The following is a 19,930-nucleotide window of genomic DNA, read 5'->3' as shown; positions in this document are numbered from 1 at the left end:
GCAAAAGGTAAAAAGCCCTAGGCTGAGAATCAGGGCAAGTGGCTGCTTCCCTAGCCTCTCTGATTGCAGACGGAGCACTTGGTATCCCTTGGATAACTTTACCCACCTGTAAACTGAACACAGCACAACATATTGAAATTGGGGGGAAAGTAAGGAACTGATGGGGGAAATTGTGATTGAGTCTCCCTAAGGGCTATCCCACCTGTGCACCAGCAAACTCCTACCCATCCAGTAGGAGTAGGCCAAGGCATCACCTCCTCCCTGAAGCCTTCCACACCTCCCCAGGGAGACTTGCTACTCACTGTACTACACCATGATCATCTATTTAGAGCTCTTTTTGTCGACCACACTGCAAGTTCTCTGGGGCTTGGGGTGGCAGTGGCGGGGGAGGGGGGATGACAGTGCATTTTTGTCTGTGTTTCCCCAGGGCCTGGCATAGCATCTGATCAACACACCAAATAAAATTCCAATAGATGAACAAGTGAATGAATGCATAAATGAACGGAGAGAGGGAAGGTAGGAAGGAAAACTTTTAGATTCTGGTTTAGTTAAAATATCTCTGAGCTGGGGCGCCTGGGTGGCTCAGTCGTTAAGCGTCTGCCTTTGGCTCAGGGCGTGATCCCGGCGTTCTGGGATCGAGCCCCACATCAGGCTCTTCCACTGGGAGCCTGCTTCTTCCTCTCCCACTCCCCCTGCTTGTGTTCCCTCTCTCACTGGCTGTCTCTATGAATAAATAAAATCTTAAGAAAACAAATAAAATAAAATAAAATAAAATATCTCTGAGCTGATCTAATGCTATTTGCTGATGTATAAAGGGAAAAATAGCATGGAAGTTCTCTAAGATTTGGGAACTCGGAATTTAAATATGATTACTCTCTTGATCTGTCCTTATTTCAATTAACCTCACCCATCAGTGATATCAGGATGAATCACACTAACTGGAGAATATTTTCCCAAATAAGGGTGGGGAGGCAAGAGAACACCTGTTAGTGTATTACATATGATATTTCACAGTCCTCTAAGGTCGGTATTATTAAGCCCATTTCTTGGGTGAGCAATCTCAGATCTAAGAGGTGAAAAATTCATCCATAGTCATCCTGTGGGAAGTGACAGAGCGAGGATACCCCCGAAACCAGACCCAGTGGCCTACGAAATATCTAAAAGGAAATTATGCCCTGTCATCTCTCTAGAACAACACAGAGATGCAATGTACATGGGAAAAATATGGGAAGGGAGAGTGACAACTGGTTCCTTGTAAGTTCGATCAGCCACTGCCGCCTGTTCACCATCCCTGTCTGTGGCCTGCCTGCAAAACCTGCCTTGACTCCGTCAAGCCTGAGTAGGTAGCAAGGTGCACACTTTCACCCGAGAGCCTCCTTACCCATCTCCTTGGAGTGAGGAACTCTGTAATGTGGAAACCCACCTGTGGCGGCCTGCTCAGTAGGCGTGAAGGGGCTGTGCTGCATATAAATGGACTCTTTCACTTAGCAGGAGGCAGGTAATTTCTTTTGTCCCCGCTGATGCATTATTGATTGTGATGAATGTCAGAGTGGGAGCCCATTCCAGGAGCCATTAAACAATAATTTCATCTCCGGTGGGTAATTGATTGTCAGGGGCCCACAGTGGCCAGTTGTGAAATGGTGGTAACGGTGAATGTTTTTATTTGGGGCAGGGTGTGAAGGGAAGATTGCATGATTTATTTATCAAATATCAAGCCCAGTTTTCAGGAAGAGGAAGCTGAGATGTGAAGTTGACCTTCTCCGAGACTCAGGCAGCCTGTCTGCAGAGGTCAGTCTCCTGCTGCTCAGTATTAGGGACATATCAGGAAGTCTTTCTCTACCTAGGTCCGACTGTCCCCAGCACCGATAGCCACCCTCCCTATGCATCCTGGGCACTGACTTTCAAGAATCGACACTTCTCCACTCCCACCCTGGCAGCCCCCACAGCCTGTATATCCGGCATCCAAACCCAGAGGTGCATTCTCTCAGTACAGAACAGTTCAGATCTACTGGGCCCCTCAGTTTACATCCTGGAATGCCCTTCTTCTTGCCTGCCTGCCTATCCAGTTCTTTATTCCCTTCGGCCCCAGCTGACATCATCTCTGCGGGACTCTGGTCTACCTCAGTCCCAGGGAGAAGTGCTGATGTCCCCGCCTCTGTATCCAAAGGCAACACATTCGTGTCTTTACTACAGAACTCCTGCTACTATGTTCTGAATTGTCATTTGGATTCTGTCTTGACCACATGGTCAGTGATTCATAACTTCCCTGGATTACCAACTCCTTACAGAATTTGATGAAAACTATGAAGTTTCTCCCTAGGGAAAAATGTGAGCATCTTGGCAGGTGCACAAAATAGCGCCTACAATTTTAGGGCATTTGCAGACCCACAGAAAACCATTCATGGACCTCGGTTAGGAACGTCTACCCTGACTGAGGCGTCTGAGACCCGTCTCTTATTTCCGTTTGTGTCTCCAGGCACAATGCAGCATGTGGCACATAGTAGGCGCTTAACAAATGTTTGGTAAATGGTTACAGACTGTCCCTATGGGGCAGATCAAGGACATGGGAGTGTCGGCTTCACTGGGAGCTGCATGTCCCCAGCATTAGGGATGTAGGAGCTAGGAAGTGACGTCTGGAGCTGTCCAGGATGGACTTGTTGCTGCCATCCTGAGCCGGGCTTGGGTCCATGCTTTAGAGTTTTATAAATGGAAAGAAAGGGGATCAGAAAGGGCTTGGTTATCACACAGTGTAGCAGAGCTTCATAGAAATGAATTGGGAACTCCAGTGAGCACTCAAGTATGAAAACTAAGGCCAAGGAAGGTTCAAAGACTTACCCGAGTCTCTGGGCCTCACTCTTCTCATTTTTGTTGCAGAATCAGACGAATTCGGTGAAAAGCCTGGATATGATCATTTTTCCCATAGTGAACCAAAGCAACAGCGAATAACTCTCAAGTTCAGGCTAACTCATGGTGCTGGCTTTGCCTTAAGCCCCCATAAACATGGCTCCGTGTGTTCCCTGGAACCACTTGTCCTCTAGCATGAACATTTCCCAGTCTGGAGTCCCAAAGACAAAGGCTGCTGCAGGAAAAGTCGGATAATGTTATGTGAAGAATGCAGATTCTGGAATCAGAAGGCCTAGATTTGAACATTAGCTCTAACATTTAAATACAGATCTTGGGCAAGTTCTGAATCTCTCTGCGCTTCAGCTTACTTGACCGTTGAGTGGAAGTCTCGTAATTCCTACTCCTCAAAACCTTGAGAGGAGCTAGTAAGTAATACACAGAGGGCTCAAAACACAGAAGCATTCATTAAAAGTTAGCCATTACTATCACCACGTCAGGGGTTTATGGATAGATATTATTACAGTAAAGAGTTTTCTGAGTATATGTGTGCAGAAGGAAAGGCTTGTTTGGTTTTATTATTTTAGCTCAGACATCAGTTGAGCACGAGTTCCTGTATCAGGATCACACTGTCCTCCAAAGATAAGAAACCAACGCCTTCAACACGCTCCCCATCAAAGAGACCACATTTTCTCCATATACAATGTAAGCCAACCCTCAACGTTGGCCTTAACCTCTCACTCCTGGAACTGTCCTTGGCAGCTCTAGCTCGCATGGAAATGCTACCCTAACCCTTTCTTGATCTCCTGATTCAGTCGCTGTATGCAAATGCATGGTCTCTTGATACTCACAGATAATTAATAAAATAATAAGAAAACATTTATTATATATTTCATAAGTTAGATTTCTCAAAGACTAAGTAGTCTTTCAGAGCAGAAAGTGAATCCCATCTTTGGGTTAGGATTCTGCCAGTGCCTGCCCCATTCCCCTGGGCCTACCTCACATCCTGGAAAGAGCACTGGAACTTAAATCAAAACCTAGACTTAAGTTCCTTCCCTCACTGGTCTGGAACTCTGGGCAAGACACATGTGCATGAGACTGTTAGTTACCCAGCCTGATATCTGTTATCTACTTTATCCCTGATAATAAAAGCCCTGACTTTCGTCTACACGTGGCCGCTTAAGACAGTGTTTTCCAGTCCTCCTTGAAACTAGTTGTGGCCACGTGACCAAGTTTCAGCTAATGAGGCAAAAGGGGCAGTTGTGTGAGATTTTTCCCCTTCTTGCCCTCTTTCCCCTTTCTGCTGCCTGGAATATATCTATCCAATGGCTGAAGCTGTTTCTGGGTGCCATCCTGGACCCATTTGGATGACAGTCACACCCAGTAATGGTGTAGCCCGAAGCCTTAACAATTTCCTGGAGCCATCACACTACCTTCGGACTGCCTGTTTACAAATATTATTTAAAATGAGAGTGAAATAAATTTCTTTCTTTCTTAAATAGTAGCTATTATGTGGGGTTTTGTGTTGCTCGCAGCCAGACTCTAATCCTAACTAAGTACTCTAAGTCTCAGGTTTCTCATCACTATGATGCAGATAATAATTCACGTCTGTATTACACGTAAAGGTAATATCACAAATGTAAACTCATTGTTACGGTAGAAGTTGAATTACAAGTACTTACAGAAGAAATGAAAAAAAATTTAATTAAGTCCAAGGGAGGAAATAAAACAGATGTGAAAGCCTTGTAGATTTTGGGAATGCATTTTGGAAGAGTGTGTCAGGAACAGGGGCTGAGCTGCACCTTGAAGAGCTCCACCTTTCAGAGTCTAGATTCTAACCAGCACGAGCCGTTCTTCACCATAATTTTCCACATCCATGACCACGGACACAAAAAACAGGCTGGAGGAAGCCCTGGTGGGAAAGGTCAGGAAGTCCAGCGCAAGGCGGGTCAAGTGGGAAGGAAAATGGCAACTCGGTGTCAGTTTCAATGAACTTGAAAAAGTGAAGGGGAGAAAAGTAATCTTTAACGTTGAGGAGGAGAGTTTATCTGTGAAAGGTGGATTTATCATGTGTTTCCTTCTTCCTCTCCTTTATTTTTTTATCCACTACTCCATTATCCTGTCAGCTGGAGCCACCGGCTCTCCCAGAACCTTCCATCATGTCTCTCCTGCCATCTCTAGGAAGTCCTTGCGGAACCTCAGCCCGCCCCCCCTCACAAGTCCAGAGCCCGGCCCCTCAGATCCCAGTGCACCCTCGTGTCGTGGCTGATGGATGGACAGGTGGTTCCCTGTGACGCCGGGTGCCAGGCCCTCGATTCCAGCTCAGCTCAGTTGTCTCCTTTCTGCCTCCAGACCTTGATGATTCATACATACCTCTTTCTATGCATCCGAGAAAATGCCCTTCATCCACGCCAGCTTTTACAGTATGCCCACTTTCTCCACACACTCACATTGACTGCCTGCTCTGCGTGCCAGCTTTCCATGTTCTGACTTCCGTCTTCCCAAGAGAGAGGACGTTTCTGGAAGGCAGGAGCACCTCCCTCTAGTAATGACTTTCTTTACAATAGATGTATTTATTTGTCTGTTTTGCTTCCAAATGATTTCCACTAAAAGGTGTGGAGCCTCACAGATACTTCTTCGTATGCTATCAGGAAATAGCTACCTGGCATCAGCACGTTATAAATGGGGAAGTTTTAAATGCCAGCAGTCTCATGGCCATGAATAGTAGAACGAGGACTGCGACTGCTCACCTCGAAGCCTAAGGTTACAGTTCACCACATTTCTCCGTCTGTTCATTAGTCTAGGAACACAGAACCTAAAGAGACAGGCGGACCATCCCTGCAGCCTCCTTAGCCACCCCCAGTGGCCACCACTTGCTGACAATGTCCCCCCAGCCCACTTCCCTCAGCCAGGATCCACGGTCTGCGGAACACCTGTTCCCTTCCTCCCCTGCTCCCGTGTGGCTGGTTGCTGGTTCCTTGCCCAAGGAGTCCAGCAGGCTCCCTTTCGTCCAATAGAGGTGGTCCTCCGCACGTCTGCACAGGGAATGTTTTGTTTTAGAAAACCGATAAAGCAGCCGATTTTCATCACAGCCTTCCTGCATCTCTGGAGGGACAAAGCTCCCTCCCCCCCCCGCCCCCTTACTGCTTAGGAGAGGAGGGGCAAGGCAAAATCCTAAACGGCTACTTTTGAAGTCATTTGTGTTTGTTCGCTTGAAAAAGCAGGAGCCTTGTATTTTTTGGCAAGAAAAGTCATATACAAACCCCAAATATACAGGAGGAAACAGAATTATTCCGACCAAAGCGCAGTCGGATATCTTGGGCCTCTCCCCAAGCCTTCCCCTCTCGACACCTCACCCCCCGCAAGGCCCCAGGAGTCTGAAAAGCAGCCCCCCAGAACCCTGGGGTTCCATTGTAAACTGTTGGAAAAACAGAACAGAATGTAAAAATAACTAACTTGGTTTCATTAGTGATGTTCCTCGGATACAGGCATGAGCTGATTTCTCTCCTTTCTGAGCAGAGCCCCTAAACCAAGAATTCTATTTCTGAAGATCTGGAAAAGCTGCACACCAGGGCCTGGTGACACCTCTCACCGTTCATTATTTTAGGGTGAGGAAAATCCTGAATCCCTGCAGCCTCCGTTGACTCCTGTGTCGAGCACAGAGCAAGAGCTCTAGCGCCTGTCCTCCAGAAAGGGCGGGCCTTCAGGTTGTAGTCCCAGGGCACAGAACAGTGCCCGCCGGCCGCACAGTGGGTGCTCAAGAAACTTCTTCGTTGAATAGGTCCAAAACTGTATGGAAACCTCCAGAAGTATAAACCTTCTTGTATCTGTCCAGCCCTTTTTTCTCTGGGTTTAAAAAAAAAAAAAAAAAGAAAAATCAGGGGCACCTGGGTGGCACAGCAGTTAAGCGTCTGCCTTCGGCTCAGGGCGTGATCCCGGCGTTATGGGATCGAGCCCCACATCAGGCTCCCCCGCTATGAGCCTGCTTCTTCCTCTCCCACTCCCCCTGCTTGTGTTCCCTCTCTCGCTGGCTGTCTCTATCTCTGTCAAATAAATAAATAAAATCTTTAAAAAAAAAAAGAAAGATCAAATACTTTTTACTAATGACTTGCTCAGCTGTTTGGGTTTTCATGAACCATCCTGTATATTATCCAACGCCCTAGCCTCAGATTTTTCAAGTCCTGTGTAGAAAGCCCCAATCTAACTATCTTTATTCTTTCGGCAAATAGCTAAGGAACACCTACTATGCTCCAGATGCTGTTAAGTGCTAGGGAAACAGGAATAAGTGATTGAGACGCAGTCCTTGCCTTCCAGGACTTCCAGGAAGAGAGAGCCCTGTAATCATACAAACTAAAGAGCTACGACAGGCTGCCGGGGCCCGAGGGCTGGAAAATCACCTCCTCGTGGTTTCTCTATGCTATTTTGATATTCCTATACAGGCACCGCACGATCTCATGTGATTGGCTAAATGATCTGGTCCCACTGAGATCGCACAACATCAGCTTAGAGTGTGAAGTCACTGCCTTGCTGCAAAGTCTGTCTCTATTATTTATTGCCTGTGTGTGTTTAGACAAGTTCCTTAAACTCTCTGTTTCTCAGTTTTCTCTTCTTCAAAGTGTTGATTGTAAGAGGATTACATTAAACGAGCTTGTCAAGTGCTGAGAACAGTTTCTGGCATGGAATGACTATCCAAGAACTGTGAGCTTGTTTCCACGCTGGTCCAAGGGATCTCAAGGACAGCTGGGACTTGTGAATGGATGAACTTGCATACACTCCCGGAGCCCCAGTCTACCACAGTGCATTAGATGTCTCTGTGCCCCTCAGTTCACTAAACGCTTTGTTCTGTCCTTCTGCCCTATTAAATCCAAAGAGGGCACTCACTGCCTGAAACCCCAGCCTCCCCAGGTCTGGCCAAGGGGACTTTTATTACAAAGGTCAGTGTCTGTTTTAAGCAGAACAGTTAGAAGCAGGGTAGTCAGGGACCTACTTCACTTTCTGGTGGTCTGGAGATCCTTTAAGAGGGTGGGGAAGTATAAACATCCAGATATGGCCTATAGCAGTGAAGCTTAATGAAATACACCCTGACGCGCTCTCTCTCTCTCTCTGAAACCTCCGTCCTCGGGTAATTCCTGAGCACATTTTCTGTTACACGGTAGACACTACATGCCTCTTGAAATTCAACATTGATGATAGTGTGTTAACATGGGAAAGCCTTTAGCTAAACAATATTTTATCTCACGGCATTGTGGGTTTAAAACTTGACTTCTTTGGGTTTTTCTCTTCCTCGGGTGTGACTCACAGGTAACGTTCTGTGCATACTGATACCAGAAAGTCACAGTCCTTTGGTTAGCTAGCAAGTTACCCCAGGTGCAAACCATTCAGAGGCAAGCCATGAAAATGCCATGAAACAAGAGAATGTGAAAGGATCTTAGAGAGCAGTTCAGGCCAATCTTTTTTTGTTTTTAAGCCAATGAAGAAACCAAGGCCCAGAAAAGGCAAGTGAATCAACCCAAGCCACCAGCAGTGGTCCTTTCAAGTCCCCAAATGAAGTCACTCGTGCTAAACCCCACATCAGCAAACCAAGACTCAGTACTAACCTAACTGCAGTCCCAATGCCCCTGGGACTGTAACCTTTAACCAGTTGGCCTGGAATTACTTGGTCAGCACCAGTGAGGTAATCTGCCCCGTAGGCCCTTTCAATCCTGAAACTATACGCTCCTTGCTAGTAAGATCCTTTTCACCTTTCCACCTTTCAAAACTTTTCCTTTCCTACATCTTGGCAGAGCTCCTCTCTACTTCTAGACAGGATGCTTCCTGATTCATGAATCACCAAATAAGTACAATTTGATCTTTACATGTACCGAATTGAATTTTTGTTGTCTAACAACTTTATCCTGACATGATGGGAGACAGGAGTTAGGATGGTCCTATCATCTCCAAAATCCATGATGACCTATAAGGTGAAAAGAAAAAAATCTTCCAAATCTTCAAAACAAGGATAATGAGAGAGCTGTTGTAAGAATTCGGTGAGATGATGCATTAAACACATTAGCTCAGGGTCTGGCACATTAAAATGCAGGAACAACGTCACCTATGCCAGACCCAAGATAAGATGCTTCTGCAGACGTTACCACACCATACCGTCACCTCTCTGTACCATTCTGCTAAGTTCTATACTGCTTACCAATTAATTAACTCAGTCTGCAAAGCAAAATTTATTTTATTTTATTTTATTTTATTTTATTTTATTTTATTTTATTTTTATGCCATACTATATGTCAGGTGCTAAGATGAATCAGAAACAGCCTCTGCCCGGTGTTCACAGATGTGGTAACACAACACCACTGTGCAGTGTAAGGCACTGTAAGAGAGAGGTTCCAGGTCGCTCTGCATGGCGGTCATTAGAAGCACTCAAGCGCATTCTGCCTGCCCACCATCAGGACATGTGACAACATGGCACTTCCCACCCCATCTCTGGGCCAGTGCAATGGAGCAGAAGACACTAATTTCGCCAACGTGTGATTCATCTCCCTTGATTTATCTCCAGCCTGTTGTCCAGCCAAGGTGGGATTGGGGCTCCTCCATCAGCCTGGTCCCCACTGACCAACAATGTGTGTAAGCAAGAAATAAAACCATGTTGTTATAAGCCATTGAGATTTGAAGTTTATCACCACAGCATTAATCTGACTTCTCCTGGCTGGTCCACTCTCTGGAGTGATGAAGATGAGAGATTTCTTGGTGGTTTTTCTTTTCCCTTAGTGCCCCGTCTATTTCCTACACACATCACACTAGCCCCTGGATGCTTTTTTTCTTCTAACATTAAAGCATTTGCCAGCCTGGAAGCTCTCATCTCCTCCCCAACACTTGACCCTTTTCAGACTAAAAAATGACCCCTGGATGAAGGGCAAATAAGCAGCCCCAGTCCTCCTCCTCTGCTCCTCCCCACACCCTGCCTCCTGGCTCCTGCCTAAACTAGCAATAGATGGAGCAATTGTGTTTTAATAAAGAAAATTGATCTACCTTTTCAGCATTTTAACAAATGGCAGTGCACACAGATCTCTAAAGATTTATGCCCACAATTTGCAAAATTATTTCTCTATCGATCAGTACAGGTTTGTTTTTCATAGGTTCAGTCAATTAAGTAGTAACATTCAGGTGGGTAAATGAGTGAAGCTTATGAAGTCCCTGGTGAGGACAGATGCTTGTTGTATTCTGTGACTGAGGGATGTCAGATGCGTAGGCAAGACACCCGGGACCTTATAGGGCAGACACAGGAGGCACCGGGAAGTCTGGGAAGCAGGTAGCGGGCTGGTGGCAAGAAGGGAAAGGTGAGTGCAGAGGCTCCAGACTGTTTGACATTAGGATACCACGCTGGCAGTGACTCTGACAGCTCGATCCCACAAGACAGATGGTCAGCCTGGGCCGTTGGGTCTCACAAGGGAAAAAGGAAAGTGGAGGATGGGACTAGAGTCAGGCTGTAAGCAGCATCACGGGTGTCATCTTCCCACATCTGCCTGTACCCTGACATGTACACCTTGACACACCCTCCCTCCCTTCCCTGGTTCTTTTTTTTTTTTTTTAAGATTTTTTATTTATTTATTTGACAGAGATAGAGACAGCCAGCGAGAGAGGGAACACAAGCAGGGGGAGTGGGAGAGGAAGAAGCAGGCTCATAGCAGAGGAGCCTGATGTGGGGCTCGATCCCATAACGCCGGGATCACGCCCTGAGCCGAAGGCAGACGCTTAACCGCTGTGCCACCCAGGCGCCCCCCTTCCCTGGTTCTTGAAAGTAGCCTAGCAAGTGGGGTCTGTAAAAGGCCTGCATTTTAGAAAAAGAGCTCAGCAAGACAACCATGAAAATATTAACAGGTGTTTTCTTGGGGTGATAGACAAGAACTGATTTTTACATCCAAAAGGCTTAGCAATATTTTTTTTTTGTGGTGATCACATGTTACCTGGATAATAAAAACAAAACAAAACAAATTTTTTAAACCCCAATCATCCAAGTGGCTCATGGCTCAATAGGAATCTTGCACATACGTGATGTGCCCAAGGACTTATCAAACTGAAAATATGCCCTCCTAGTGATTTTCACCAGCTTCATTAAAAACAAAAGCAAGAAAATAAGAAAAGAAGGGAGGAAAGATGCAAAAGAAAGAGGAAAAAATGCTATGCTGGGTGTGGAAGACAAAGGTGAATGTCAGTGTCCCTGTGGTCAAGAGACTTGGGGTTTGAAAGAGAGAAATGCAAACCACGGCCCAGGTTCCTTGGTCAAATTATGAATGAAGGAACAGAGAAGCTGTGGATCCTGCAAGAGTAAAGAAAGGCATCTTTAAAATGTGACATTTGAACAGGAGACCTGGTGCAAAGAGGAGATGACAGTGTTAGAGGTTTACCCACCCATTCTGTTGGAGAATGAAATTGTTTTCAAAGCTCAAGAAAAGGATGGAACTGAAATGTGGAATCCCAGGTCCCGAAACATGGGGCAGGTAGATTTCTGGGCAGAGACATGTAGAGTGTCTCAAAATAAGCCTAGTAAGGGGCACCTGATCTGCTTCAGCGAGAGAACAACCTCATTCATGGGGGAGGTCATTGCCTGCCAAGGCAGGAGAACCACGGCATTCCCAAAAGGATACTGGGTTGCATGCTTTCTATTGTTTGCCCTGTACATTTTTGTTTTTCTGCTCCAAACACCAAGATCCGTCCTCCATTCAGAAGACAAAAGGCAAAGTAGCTGACAGCTAATCACTTTTTCAGTGGGAAGACATTCCTCTCTTCTGAGCAAATATGGACAGTGTGTTATTCTAGGAACCGTACATCTCTGTGTAGTTACTTGTGCGGTTCAGTGATGTTTGTTCTTTCAATCATCCAACAAACGTTTCATGTATTCATTCAACAAAAATGTATCTGAAGACATGTTCAATGAATACTTAGTTACTATGTAGTCTATACAATTCAAACCCCTCCAAATGCCTTCCATGTCCCTCAGAATAAAAGCCAAAGTCCATATCATGGTCCATGGATTCTTCATGATCTGGACCCCTTCAACTTTCCTAAAATAACCTCTACCTTCCTCTTTATCCCTGTCTTCTCTGCTGCATCAGCCACCTTGATATTCCTCTGTTTCCTAAAACCCAAATGTTTTCTATTTCACACTGGCTTACTTTTCTGTTTCTAGCACCAATTCTTCCAACCCCCAACACAGAAGACAAAAAACAGACAACTCCCACATACCTTCCCTCAGAGAGCCTTCACATGCCCCAACAGTGCCTTCAGACCCCTGTGGACATGCCACCTTGCCTGGGAGACCTCCCTGGCCACCCAACAGCCAGAGTACCAACTCCCCAGCACTCTCCATCCTCTTTACCATGCTGTGTTTTCTTCCACGGTACTTAGAACCATGGTCATAATACATGTCCATCTGCTCAAGTATTAATTATCTGGACTCTCCCATTACAATGAAAGTTCACGAGAAAAGAGACTTCTTCTCATCATTATATGCCCAGTGTCTGGTGTTGCCTAGCATGCAATAGCTGCTCAGTAAATATTTGTTCAATGAATTAATGAATATGGGAATGAAGGCTGGGCCTGGATGGGAGCTATGGTAATATAGTGGGCTTCTCCGCTGCCCCCCATTTCCATGACCGGCTCTATACCTTCATTTAAAGGAAAGCATGCTTCTGTGTCTGCAGACTGACAATGAGAAGTGTCTGAGTGAGGCTCTCAGGCCCGACTACTGTCAGAGACAAGACACAGAACTAAATGATCCATTGTTGAGTTCCGGTCTGGCAGTTCCCATCTAACCTGCAAGCACCAGGTAATTGGATTGGTAATGGGATATGGAGACTTTCACCTTGAGGTCAGTGCTTCGCTTCCAGCCCAAGGGACAGCTCAGCTGAAAGTCATTGCTCTTGGGGAGCAGTTCCAAGATCGCTGGGAACTGTCTGATTCTGAGTTCAATTCAAGGCTGGGCCCTAGTTCAAGGAGAGAGCTTACAAGCCTCTTGGCTACACTATTTTGCATCTCTGATCCCCTAGATGGTCAAGTGAAGCCTTGGCTTCAGGGCCGCTCGGGGCCACAGAGGAGGAGAGGAGTTGGGCCCAGGAGTCACAGCCCTCCTCAGAAGTGATCCCAAACTGCATCCAGATGTCAGTGTCCCAGCAGGCAGCTGGGCCGTGACGTTACCTTCACTGTTTGATTCTCTTGTATAATAACCAATGGGTAGAACCCCTGGCCTAATGGTCAGATTGTCCCACCTGGTCATGAACAACAGAGGTTGGCAGGAGGGGGGTCATGGCTCTGAAGACAAAAATATGGTTTTGAATTCTGGATTGACCTTTCCTAGTTATGTAACCCTAGGCCCATTAGTTAACTTCTCTGCATTTCCCTTTTCTCATCTATAAACTGGAGATAAAAATATCCACCACATAGCAGTGTTGTGAAGGTAAGAGCTTGTGTGTCTAAATCATTGAGCGTAGTGTCCCATACACAGCAGGTGCTCAAGAAATCATAGCAACTGGGGGCGCCTGGGTGGCACAGCGGTTAAGCATCTGCCTTCGGCTCAGGGTGTGATCCCGGTGTTATGGGATCGAGCCCCACATCAGGCTCCTCCGCTATGAGCCTGCTTCTTCCTCTCCCACTCCCCCAGCTTGTGTTCCCTCTCTCGCTGTCTGTCTCTATCTCTGTTGAATAAATAAATAAAATCTTAAAAAAAAAAAAAAAGAAATCACAGCAACTGATCCATAGGGACCCTCCTCCCAGGGGCTGGGAGAGATCTATTTATGGCTCTCCCGAAGAAGTCCATTTATTTGTCAATCATCAAATAATTATTGAGGGCCAAATAAGCAATGGGCACGGTCCTGGATGCTAACCAAATTGCTAGTATGCTAATTGTAGGCGTAAAGCATGGGGGCTCAGAACAAAAGATTCACGGCTTTAAGAAGCTCTTACAGAAATGAAGAAACAGTCAGATATCCGTAAAACCACAGGCCAAAGAGGCCTCCTCATGAGAAGGAGAAAGGTCACTGGAGTCAGGGACTGTAGCCCCGAATAAAGTCAGGGAATTTACTCTTACTTCCCCATCTTTGCCTGGCCCTCCTCAGGGCTTTGTCTCAAGACATATTTGATCAAGTTAAATGAGAGTGAAAAGGAATGCAAGCAGAGAGGAAGTCTGCGGCCTTCCTAACTTCTTTCCACGCACCCCGATTTCGTCGCGGGGACCCGTGTTTGAAACCTCTCCCAGCCTGACCACAGCAGCCTGTTCCGCAGGATTCTGCAGCCAGCCTGGGCCCCACTCACGGCGCTGTGTGACTGCAGAGCTGACAACAGTAGCCTGATTCTGGGCATGTGACTGCACTGCCGGCTTCTGGGGCAGAAGGCAGGCGGAGTGAGGGAGAAGGCTCCCTATTGCATAAGCCAGGCCATCTGGGGACAGGGCCCTGGCAAGGAGAGGTGGTTCACGGGGCTGGGAGCAACTCTAGGCACCCCAGCGCGTCTCCGCAGCACTGCGCCGGGAGGCTGCAGGCTTTTCGAGGACCAGCCTCCGGTGGAAACCAGCATGAGAACGTGTCCTGTGCTGAGACGTCTGGACACACAGCACGGAGACTTCTCACTGCGCGGAGCCAGCAGGGCAGGTAGTCCGCACCTGACCCCGAAGGGACAGAAGGTGGAAACCAGAAAGTGGGGGGAAAATAAAACAAAAACACTTCCCAACAGCACCAATGTGCCCTCTCACCCCAGCCCACCAGCTAGTGTCCTGAGAGGAGACAGCACCATTCGCCTTTGTTTTTCCCATCAGAAAACACAGTCTTCAAAGACCCAGGCCTGCCACCGTGGACCCATGCCTCTGGGCCCCAGCCTTCTTCAAAACAGAAGAACAATAACTCTGTTCCTCTTTTTCCCCCATAAAGCGTGAAGAAGATAACACTAGGTGACAACTGGGGAAGGCCCTGGAAAGAAAAGTGCAGCTGGTGTCCCATGCTACCCTGACTCCGGCTCCTCTGGGGTCTGCTGGAGGAAGGGCCCGCACTCCAGTCCAGACGCACAGCACAGTGTGGACCAGTCCACCAGCAGAAACTCAAGGCTTTAGTGGGGAGGTCAGTGCCACCAGACACGGCCATGTAAGAAAAGTCTGTCTTTGCCCGGCCTTTGTCCCAAAGCCCATGACTCCCCATCCTTTAGGCTTCCAGGGCTTCTTTCAGTAACTGATGGGGCTCCCCATCCAGGACATACTGTCTCGGAAAGCCCACCTGAGAAGACATAGTAACCCATTGCCAAGAGTCTCCGTAACAGTGGGAGTTTAGCTGAGTGACTCCTGCATGGGAGACACTGTTTGGGAGCGAAGTTTCTTCCTGCCAACCTTGAATAATCAGTTCCTAGGGAAGTTGCTAGGCTCCAAGTCAACAGTGGTAACTATGCTGGTCCCCCCCTCCCCGCTTTCCTTTGTGCATCTGTGGTTTGTACTCCCTTCCCACTAACCACAGATGTGCTGTTGCCTCTAGGTGCTTTCAAAAGCATAGATTTCACAGAGGGCAAAAGTGAGCACGAGGAAGGAGAGCGAGGAGGGGTGGAGGTGAGCAAGGGGAAGGAGGACAGCTGCTTTCTAATGATGCATTTGGGTAACAGCAAGGAGACTGTTTAATGCTATTGTTTTTGTGCATATTAAACCACTAATCCACGTCCTATTTTGGCAACACAGGCTACCTCACATCTGTATGCCTTACCTACAATCTGTAAAGCTAATTTGTTAAACAGCTTTCTTCTCCCATGGGAATGAGGTCATTGGTCACAGAAGATTGATTAAGCTCTTGGAGAATCAACATTAATGAAAATCAACATTGCCTAATGAGTGTTTTTATGGCAGCCTCATAAAAAAGAATTTTAAAAGGAGAAACAAATAAACAAAAACAGCAAGAAAGGCCAGCAGCCTTCTCTCCTGACATCTCTCAGTCCTTGTCATGAACGTGGTATCAGGACAGTGGTAGAAATCCCTTTGGCTATGCCAGCCTTCCTCCCCTCCACTCAACTCTGATTCATTGCGCCAGGTCTGAAAAGTTTGCACTTGTGCATATGCACACATTAGTTCCAACAACGTACGTCTGCATATTCGTTTCGTCGACATTTCCCTTTGCTCAGGACAACTGCTGTGTAGAGACACAAGTAGACTTTAAGTCAGAAAACACGCTCGTTGAATCCCAGCAACCCATTTACTGTGTGACTTTGGGGAGGATGTTTAACCTCTCTGACCCTGTTTGCACATCTCTAAAATGGGGATACTAGTTTCCCCTCTATCTCCTCCAGTAAAATTATTGCATTGAAAATCATATAAGCTAATGTGTGTATAGAAATTTTTTAAACCATAAAGCCCCATGTAAATAGTATTCTTATAGTTTTAAGGCACAGTTGGGTAGTGGATAATAGGCCAAAGATTGGAGCTATACAAACTGGGTTTGAATCCAGGCTCAGAGGCTGGCTCCGTAGCTCACCAGCTGCAGGACCTCAGGCGAGCTACTCAACCTTCCTGAAGCCACACTTTCTTCATCCATAAAACAGAACAATTATAGCTTTGTACTTTCAGAGTTTGGGGGCGGATTAAATGGAATATGAATACAACGTGCTGAGGAGAGTACCTGGCACATGATAAACAGTTAAGAGGTATGAGTCAGTAAGATTAGAGTTCTTATTCTCTTCCATCTCTCAACCAGCAAGAACCTACCCACGGACCAAATGGGCAAGATCCATGAATCCACACAGAAGCCAAATGGAAACAGACAACTGGGCAACCCCAGTTCCCTTTGGAGCCCTGGGCTTGAGAGCAGAGGGGAAGAGTGCCAGGGGATTGATGCAGGTGGGGAGGGACAATGGGAAAAAAATGAGGATGTGCAACTGTGAAAGAGACGCACCTGAGAAGTCCCCAAATAACTGTAACTTGGGAGGATGTTAGTTTGAGGGAGAAAAGAGCTAACTGTTGTCCACCAAAGTGCCTAGAAGAAGAGAATGGGCTTGCATTGAAAAGGGAGTGGTTTATACGGAGACTTGAAGACACAAGAGGGAAAATAAGAGGGTGGGAGGAAGGAGAGGAAGGGGGGGAAGGAGGGATGGAGGGAGGGAGGAAAAGGGAAGGAAGGAAGGAAGGAAGGAAGGAAGGAAGGAAGGAAGGAAGGAAGGAAGGAAAGAAGGAAGGAAGAAGGGAAGGGTGGGAAGGAGGGAGGAAAGAAGGAAAGAAAGAAGGAAGGAAAGAAAGAGAGAGAGAAAGAACATCCAGAAGGAACTTTCTCCTCCTGAGGATGCTTTCTGTTAAATAAATATATAAAGAAAATAAATCAGTAAAAAATCTGTTCTTTCCTATTTTTTCCATTTTGTTTTTCCAGTTTTTCACGTCTCTAATTTTACCTAAATGATAATTTTATGAGCAAATCAAGTTATACATAATACATTTTATGTTTCTTCTTAGCAAAATGATTTTAGATATGTAAATTGTACTACAAAAATAAATATTGCATGTTATTCTAATTTTTCACCAAATTTACATTCCACTCCCACCCCCTCCCCAAATTCTTCAACCCTCTATCTCTAATGGTTTTAACATTTACAAGACCTCGACATTTATAAACTTAGCTAGTTTTGAGGAAGAAGTGATTTCACATGAGGTTAGATGATATGGTCTGTTAAGTGGCGAGATTCTAAAATCCTTTTGGCAAATATCATTATTTTATCTCAGGGCCAGTGGGCCTCCTACATTTCTGTGACAAGATTTTTGACACCTTCCCATTATACATAACATCTTCGTCAGGCTCAAGCGTATTTGAAATACCACGAAGCCCCAGTCTGCTTTCCCTGAGGAGTGTGTCCGGTAAAATGGGTATGTGAGTTCTCAGGCCTCAGAAGCAGAGTAGGATAGCAGCTGTCCCTGTCTTAGCTCTATTTCTAGAAGATTTCTAAGTTCATGATGGCATCGAATCCCACAGGGAAATGTAGTGAGGGTAGATAGCCAAAAGCTTTGGTCACTGATCCCCCAGATTGAGCTCTAATTCATCCTCTGGACACTCTGAGCATTAAAAACTGCTAGTGGTATTACATAACGCTGTGTCATACAATATGGTAGCTTCCAGTCCTGTGTGGCTATTTAAATTAATAAACCTAAAATAATTAAAATTTTAGTTTCCCGGTTGCACTGGCCACATTTCAAGTGCTACTTAGCCACATGCAGCTAGTAGCTTCCATGTCAGAAAGCACAAGTATAAAACATTTCCATCATTGCAGAAAATTCTATTGGATAGCACTGATGTGGAGAAAAATTGAAAAGAGTGAGTGAGCAAACTAGTCATTGTTAAGTGCCTGCCACGGACCAGGATCCCTGTACTGCAGTGGTTCTTTAAGTTATCTGATGGTCTATGCAATCAATGATAATCAGCCTCACTGTCCAGGTGAACAACTGGGGGCTCAAGAAGGTTAAGCTCCCAGAGTTAGTGGCAGAGCTGGTGAGTCCAGGACTGTCTACTCTTAAAACTGTGCTCTAAGTCTTATGATGGGATCGAAGAAGGATGGAAGTGTACAGCAGGTGTATGTGGGGGCAACAATGATAGATAATGAACGACAAGGCCAGAAATTCAAATAACTAACTATAACAGGAGAAGCAGACTCCCTCTCCCTTGCCATGCACCCCCAAGGGGAGAAGTAGGAGCTACCATCTCCATGGATGTCTTTTTTCAGACAGGAGGGAATCCTGAGCAGCCATCCAGACTACACTGTTGAGTAGGAGGAGAAAGGGCAATATGGGAGTCATATAACATTGCTGGCTGAAAATTCATCATCAGAGGGGTCCTCTAGGTAATCCATGGGCTCAGCTCTGTTACCGAGGCTCGAAAGGACCTCTCGTGCCAGGGAAATGAGAGTAGACCCATCTAACATAGCCCACGCTGCTGGTAGAGATTCGAGTGTAGGTCTCATTCCCTGTGAGGGGTTGCTATGAAAACAGATACAAGACAAGGTGAATACAACCTGTTAACCGAGAGCGTCAGGAGCCAGAGCACCTGGAACAGCTCCTTGTGTCCTTTGAGTAGTAAAGGAGTCTTGGTGCCACTCTTTCAAGAGGCTGTGGTGGGTGTCAGTCTGAGAATCCTATGAATAACATCCACAGCTGTCTGACGCTGCTGCATGGCGTTAGCTTGGAGAAGCAGGTCCCTGAGGTGGAGAGGTGCACTCATAGTTTCCCTCACACACTCATAGTGTTCCATGGTCGGGGCCAAGTCTGCTCGGTTTAGGGATGGAGGCCGTGAGCCAGGCAAAGGAGGCATGGTAGATGGCATGTTGGGGGTTGGGGTCTGCAGGGGGAAGATCCTGCTGAATGAGATCACATCTGTGGTAGGCTTTACAAAGAGTGCAACATATGGTTAGGGTCAGAGTTGAGTGTGGGCCTAGTTGAGTACGGTTGATGGTCTGTCTCCTCTACTACACCTCAAATCCCCTAGGAGAAGGAACCTTGAGTTAGTTCCCCTTCCCAGCCTCAGCCCCATTCAGGTAACGTGGGAGACACTTGGTAAACGCCCTGCTTCTTAACAATCACCCAAACTAGGTCCTCAAAGTGCTCTTCTTGGGAAACTCGTTCTGAAAGATGCTAATGGGTATTTAAGGGGGGGGGAGAGGAAATAAAAAAAAAACTTTCCATGGTCAACTTAGTTTGGAAAGTGTTGGCTTAAACAAGGTTCAACAGGGCAGTTTGCTATAGGATTTCTGTGAGCCCTTTAAATGATAATGAGGGGAATATAGAAAGCACTTCCTAAGCTTAATTGACCATGGAATTCTTTTTCCACAGATCATCTTGGGGGTCTATTGTTCTGTGGAAGCAGTGACCACGGCCTTTAACTTCAGCCCACTGTTCCAGTCTTGGGATAAAGTAAGGGTGCCACTTTGGGGACGATTGGCTAATCAATGAATTGCACGACCATACAGAACATCCTTGGAGGCACACCATTCCTGGATTCATTTTTCCATCTGGGCAACTGAAGAGTGCTTCCCCTGTACTAATGGTGGTCCCAAGAGTACAGGTTTCTTCTTTTCTGTTTCCATTCCCATAATACAATGAGAACAA

This window comes from Ursus arctos, unplaced genomic scaffold, assembly GCF_023065955.2.
Source record: "Ursus arctos isolate Adak ecotype North America unplaced genomic scaffold, UrsArc2.0 scaffold_22, whole genome shotgun sequence".
NCBI classification, from domain to species: domain Eukaryota; kingdom Metazoa; phylum Chordata; class Mammalia; order Carnivora; family Ursidae; genus Ursus; species Ursus arctos.
This window is presented reverse-complemented; position numbering follows the sequence as displayed.